The sequence below is a fragment of the Globicephala melas genome, chromosome 18 (assembly GCF_963455315.2).
Source record: "Globicephala melas chromosome 18, mGloMel1.2, whole genome shotgun sequence".
In the NCBI taxonomy this organism is placed as follows: Eukaryota; Metazoa; Chordata; class Mammalia; order Artiodactyla; family Delphinidae; genus Globicephala; species Globicephala melas.
Window position 1 is genome coordinate 41,074,982 of NC_083331.1, and position 7,737 is coordinate 41,082,718.

The window sequence follows — 7,737 nt, forward strand, 5'->3', positions numbered from 1 at the left end:
ATATGTAAATCAATGTGATACACCATATTAACAAATTAAGGAATAAAAAACATATGATTATCTAAATAGATGCAAAAGAATCTTTTGACAAAATTCAACATGAATTTATGATAAAAAGTCTCCAGAAAATGCACATAGAGGGAGCCTACCTCAACATAATAAAGGCCATATATGACAAACACACAGCAAACATCATATTAAGTGGTGAAAAACTGAAAACATTTCCCCTAAGTTCAGGAACAAGACAAGGATGTCCACTCTTGCCCCTCTTATTCAACATAGTTTTGGAAGGCCTAGCCACAGCAACCAGAGAAGAAAAACAAATAAAATGAATACACATTGGAAAGGAAGATGTAAACTTATCACTGTTTGCAGATGACATGATAATTTACATAGAAAATCCTAAAGTTGCCACCAGAAACCTACTAGAGCTAATCAATTAATTTGGTTAAGTTGCAGCATACAAAATTAATGCACAGAAATCCCTTGCACTCCCATATACTAACAATGAGAGATCAGAAAGAGATATTGAGGAAACAATCACATTCACCAATGCAACAAAAAAAAAAAGAGAAAAATAATCCTATCTAAGGAGGTAAAACACCTGTACTCACAAAACTATAAAACACTGATGAAAGTAATCAAAAATGACATAAACAGATGGAGAGATACATGGTGTTCTAGGATTGGAAGAATCAGTATTGTGAAAATAACTGTACTCCCCAAAGCAATCTACAGATTCAATGAAATCCCTATCAAATTACCAATGGCACTTTTCACAGAATTAGAACAAAACATTTTACAATTTGTATGGAAACACAAAAGACCTGAATAGCCTAAGCAATCTTGAAATAGAAAAAAGGAGCTGGAAGAATCAGGTTCCCTGACTTGAGACTATACTACAAAGCTACAGTCATCAAGACAGTATGATACTGACACAAAAACAGAAATATAAATCAATGGAAAAGGATAGAAAGCCTAGAGATAAATCCACACACCTATGGTCAACTAATCTATGACAAAGGAGGCAAGAATATACAATGGAGAAAAGGCAGTCTCTTCAATAAGTGGAGCTGGGAAAACTGGACAGCTACATGTAAAAGAATGAAATGAGAACACTCCCTAACACCATACACAAAAATAAACTCAAAATGGATTAAAGACCTAAATTTCAGACCAGACACTATCAAACTCTTAGAGGAAAATATAAGAAGATCATTCTTTGATATAAATCACAGCAAGATCTTTTTGACACACCTTCTAGAGTAATAGAAAGAAAAACAAAAATAATCAAATGAGATCTAATGAAACTTCAAAGCTTCTGCACTGCAAAGGAAACCATAAACAAGATGTAAAGGCAACCCTCAGAATGGGAGAAAATAACTGCAAATAAATCAGTGGACAAAGGGTTAACCTCCAAAATATGCAAACACCTCATGAAGCTCAATGTCAAAAAAATAACAACTCAATCAAAAAATGGGCAGAAGACCTAAATAGACATTTCTCCAAAGAAGACATACAGATGGCAAAGAGGCACATGAAAAGATGCTCAACATCACTAATTATTAGAGAAATGAAAATCAAAACTACCATGAGGTATCACCTCACACTGGTCAGAAAGACTATCATCAAAAAGTCTACAAATAATAAATGTTGGAGAGGTTTGTGGAGAAAAGGGAACCCTCTTATACTGTTGGTGGTAATGTAAATTGATACAGCCACTCTGGAGAACAGTTTGTAGGTTCCTTAAAAAGCAAAAAAATATAGAACTACCATATGACCCAGCAATCCCACTACCGGGCATATATCCAGAGAAAACCATAATTCAAAAAGACACATGCACCCCAATGTTCATTACAGCACTATTTACAGTAGCCAGGTCATTGAAGCAACCTAAATGCCCATTGACAGATGAATGGATAAAGAAGATGTGATACATGTATACAATGGCATATTACTCAGCCATAAAAAGAACGAAATTGGGTCATTTGTAGAGATGTGGATGGACCTAGAGACTGTCATACAGAGTGAAGTAAGTTAGAAAGAGAAAAACAAATATCATATATTAACGCAAATATATGGAATCTAGAAAAATGGTACAGATTTTTCTGTCCCAAGGAACAGAACAATCTTCCTGTTTCAAGGAAGAAATAGAGTCACAGACATAGAGAACAAACCTATGGACATAATGAACTGGGAGACTGAACTGACATATATAAATAATATGTATAAAATAGATAACGAATGACAACCTGTTGTATAGCAGGGAGAACTCCACTTCGCTATACAGTAGAAACTAACACAACATCGTAAAACAACTATACTCCAATAAAATAATAAAAGATATTGAAATAAAAAAATATGACTGAAATCATTATACATACATTTTTCCAAGCTCATAGAATATTCAGCACCAAGATCGAGACCTAAGTTTAATTATGAACTTTGGGTGATTATCATGTGTCAACATTGGTCCATATTTAGTTTTAAAAAAAAAGCACATTTTCAGTGAATGATGTTATTAATGGTTGAGGCTATACATGGGTAGTGGCAGATGTATATGGGAAATTTTTGTAACTTTCTCTTAATTTGCTTTAAAACCAAAACTGCCCTAAAAATAGTCTTCCATAAATGACTGGCAATCTTATAGGCTAAAATCTATTTCAGTGGTTCTATAAAATATTTCCTGTTACATAAACTTTTCAATACTACTGTTTCCATAAATGTTAAGAAAATTTTAGTTAAAATGTTTATCCACATGGATCTCTTTATATCTTTTGATCCTGAAGCAAATCATGACAGAAAAAGAGACAAAAATGTCTAAGAATGACCTGTGCTGAGGAAATATAATTAAAAACAATATCTTCTTCCAACCAAGAAAACCTCTCTGTAAAGGTAGTAAACAAAGAAAATTGCATTGAAAAAAGCATTAAACCACCATGTGATGCACATCACAGGCAAGTCACTAAGAGATTGCAAAATTAGAAAGAAATCTCACCTTTTATAGAGCCAAGAAGACATGTTCTCAAGATACAAAATAACTAGTCTTCTACTAAGAGGGCTTGACAACATCATTCTTCACACATAGATTCATGTGGTAGAAGGGATTACCCTCTGTGTTAGCTAATTGGCTTGTCCAGAGGAATAATAAATTTTGTATAACTTTAGGGTGGGAGATAGAGAAACTGGGAGGTAGGGGTTCCATCTTCCTTGATGTTTACATTTGAGTGAGATGGTTCCTGACCTTGCAAAAGCCATCACTGGGTCATAAAGATGGCAAACGTCTATCTGGTTTTCAAAAAGATTTACATATATTTTAAAGAGAGAAGAAAGTACTTGTAATTGTAAATTTTCTAACCTCTTTCCTTATTTTCAACAGGGAAAATTAATCCTCCTATTTTTAATTTTTATTTGTTCCTACATCAGAAATATAACATTGAATGAGATTACCTAAATGTGAGGGTTTTCCTCTGCTCTGGTTGCAATTCTGTTCAAAAACAAGAATAAATCTCACTAAATTACTGAAAAAAAAGTATTATGTATTCTTTATTTCTACATAAATGAATACTTATAATAAGTATGTTTTGAACATTCCTCAGATTGTATCTTATATATTTACTTACATTTCCCACACATTTCTTTTAGAACATAGAAACTATATTCTAAGATAAAAATAATTTTTCCTACTAAAATAAATGCATAGGGATTGTGACATACAATAGTATAAGTGGGGGATTAGGTGAAAATGGTTTTCAAAGTAAAAAATTTTTATTGAAAAAAATTTTTTTTTTTTTTTTGCGGTACATGGGCCTCTCATCGTTGTGGCCTCTCCCACTGCGGACGGAGCACAGACTCCGGATGCGCAGGCCCAGCGGCCATAGCCCACGGTCCCAGCCACTCCGCGGCATGTGGGATCCTCCCGGACCGGGGCACGAACCCGCATCCCCCGCATCGGCAGGCGGACTCCCAACCACTGCGCCACCAGGGAAGCCCCCCAAAAAATTTTTATTGAAAAATATTTTATAAGGCAAATCATAAGAAATGACTCTAAGAGCTTTAATCATTCTGCGGTATGTCTGTCAAATATATCTGTGTCCACAGAAGTGTTTTGCTCTGTCAAAGCAAGCTACAATTTCTAGTCAGGGATTTTCATCATGGTCAATATCTTTTCTCTTCATCCTTTAAGTATGAGATATGTTCAAATAAAAAACCATCTAACAAGTTCTTTCTCCTCTATTTCAGTTCCCAGAGCTGCTCAGTATTTGTTATTCATCTAAAGAAATATTAAATAATTAATAGAAAAATTCTAATATGTATGACCCATCACATTAATACAGTTTTTACAGTCTGGGGTACTTGGAACATATGCAGTTCTCTCTACTCTTTTTTTTTTTTAAAAACTTAATGCTGTAGAATGCATGAGTAATTTGAGAATGAAGTGCTGCATGTTCACCTCATGAGAAGCAATAAAAGAAAGCCAAGGGAAAGATTAACAAAGAATATGTTGTACTTTTACAGTTACACAATGATTCTCTCTGACAAAAGACATTCACAGAGATTTTGACTACTTGAATGATTTGTGTGAATGAACTCATAATCACCTTTAGGCCTCGAAGTAGAGTTGTAATGAGCCCTTAAGGGTAACTGAGCAGTCCATTCTGACTACCAAGCAAGGAAGAAGTTCTGTGTTTGAATGAACAGTAACTATGATAGTTACTAACATTTAAAAAATATAATAGAGGAAAAATAAATTTTAAAAGTTATTAAATGATTTAATAGTACCAACTTTAAAAATCTACTATAATAAAAATTAAATTCTTTTAAAATGAGTTCAGTTAATTATCACCATTAGAGCCCACAGTGACTCATTAAACTCTTATTATTCTCCCTTCTCTTTTCTTCCTTTTAGAGGGTGAATCACTTTTTAGGACAAAATCTATTTTTCTATAAGTGTATTAGAGGGATGCAAGGGGACAGTTCTCTTCTCTAGTTTACTTCCAAACTTGTGGTTTTAGTTGCCTGTGACTTGGTTTGTAGTGGTTTTCACATTACTAATGGTTATAATGGTACTGCAATCCAAGTCCCAGATTCTCCACACACTGAAGCCCATATAAGTTTACCTCAAGGTGTACTTCAGAAATAATAACTCACATTTTTTCTGGGCTCTTAACCTGATTTTCTACTTTTCTATGTTTGTTACTTTCAATATCAATGGTTTTCCTAATCCACACCTTTATCAATATTCATTTGAATGATAACAATCCCCTTAACTATTTACATATGTGAGTAGTGTTAAATTTATTTAACAAGGCCATTAGACTAAGGTGGCTCTAATGCAGTGGCAGTCTACATAAGCAAACCAAAGTCTAAGCCAGTAAATGCCTCAAGGTTACCAAATCAAAACCTAAGGACAACCAATCACAAACAGCCAATTAGATTTTAAGCTATAGCCACTCAGTAATTTCCTTGCTTTTCTTCTGCCTATTCTCTATAGAAGTCTCTTCCTGAGTTACTGTTTGGGGAGTGTTTCTAACCACTTCTTGTTTTGTGCTGCCCTATTCAAATAAATTTTTGCTCAAATAAACTCTTAAATTTTTTAATGTGCCTCAGTTTATTTTTAACAGTACATATGAAGACTGACAAATAGAGCTGTTCAATATAACATGTGGTAGGTTCTAATGTTAATAAAAATCATTTGAAAAAATATAGAAAGAAATTAGAGAGAGAGGGAGATTGATTTTAATTTTAATAGATGTTATATAATTTATTTTAGGTAGTATTATCTTTTAAGCAGAAGTTTTTTTTGTTTTTTTCCCCAAATTTATAATAGCTTATCTCATACCTCATTTACAATAACAGCTATGCAAACTGAATTGCACTGGTGTCAACTCTGCTCATAAATTGCAATAAGCTTTTTCTCTTTCAAGTTCTTCTCCACTAACTCATGAATGTAACTGTTGTTCTGGGTACAATATAAGTTTTTCATTTTTCCTTTATTTTGGTTCTTATTTATGTAGAGTTGCTTGATCCCAGAATGTGTGACAGTCTTCAGCCATTCTGTATTAAATATGACTTCTTCCCATTCTCCATTTTGTCAGTAATCCTATGTGCAACTTCAGTTCCACACTTTGAAAAGGTAAGAGTTTTTTTTTCCGTCTTTTGCTTAATGTTGTCTATCTCTTCTGCTAGAATGAAGAATCTTTGAAGTCAACAGAAATTTCTGTGTTGTTATTGTATTATTATTATCCTACTGCCCATAAGAATGCCTGGGGTACCATAGAAACACAGTAAATATTTGTCAAGTCAATTAACTTGTACCTGCAGTTTCTACAGATATTTTGGTGTGAGGGGAAGGAGAGATTTTATTTTATACATATTTATTATAACTTAATGCTCATATTATCGGAGGAATTTGGGTTTTTTTCAAGAAAATAATCTAAAGAACATTAGCAACAGTGTTGTGCCAGATAGCATGCCTACTTTTGACCAACTTGTCCATTGATGTGAGCCCACCTCAAGTGCCTTGCCATGTCATTCCTCAAAGAGAATTTCCACTTTATGAAGTTCTTTAAACATTATGCAAATTGAGAGCATGTCTTGTTATCCCTTGTAATGTATATCTATTCTATTTTACTCTCCATCAGATGTTTATTCACTTCCTTGGTCTGGTAAGAACCCTATAGTATCTCCTTAGAGAGACATTTCTTCCCCCTTTCTGAATTCATGTAATTTATGCCGGTAGGAATCTACCAGCAGGACACAGGAGCAAGCAGAAATCTTAGTCAAGGTATCCTATTGCTCCTGCCACATTGAATGATTCAGAGATTGCTTTTGACTCAAGCCTGTCTAGGGAGACCCAAACCAATGACGCTTATTAGAATAACACAGGAAACCAATAGCTTATCTTAAGACACAGAGACACAAGGGGGCTTTACATATTTGAGAGGATGTAAGCTTCAAAATGAATTTTTCCAATAAAAAGAAAGAGACTAACAATAAGATCCACACAGACTAAGACAAAACCAAGACAAACTATGCCCTGATGATAAAATTTGAGTGCATGGACCAGCTCACCTCAAGTCAGAGTTGTCCTTCTATTACATGAGTCAGTTTGAGATGAGTTTTTGTCACTTCCAACTGAAAGTGCAAGTATGTAATATACTATTCTAAATCTGCTTAAATCCTTGGTATAAATACACTGAATTATGACTCAGGGATTAAATGCTTTATACTCCATCTCTATGATTATTTCAATTCTTTTTATAAAAGGTATTCAAAACAATTCCAAATATTGCTTCATCTGTTTGTTTTTTTTCCTCTCTGTTTTTTTAATATTGGTTGAAGGGCAGCATGATATGACATTATATTTTTGTGTAGCTGTGTTAGGAGTTTCACAGTGATATCAATTTAAAATTATATTAGGTATATTGAAATTTGTTTATTAAATATATCCATAAAATTGTGATAAGTTGAGATTCATGTCATATACAAATGGCCTATACAGGAAATATTTAATCCATTCATTAATTCAACACATATTCAACACAAAAAACAACACATTAACATCAGTACAACAAAACCTCTTTTTTTACTTTTACTTTTTTTATAGAGAAGTTTCTTAATAGTTATCTATTTTATGCATATTAGTGTATATAGATCAACCTCAATCTCCCAATTCATCCCACCACCCACTCCCCTGCTTTCCTCCCTTGGTGTCCATATGTTTGTTCTCTACAT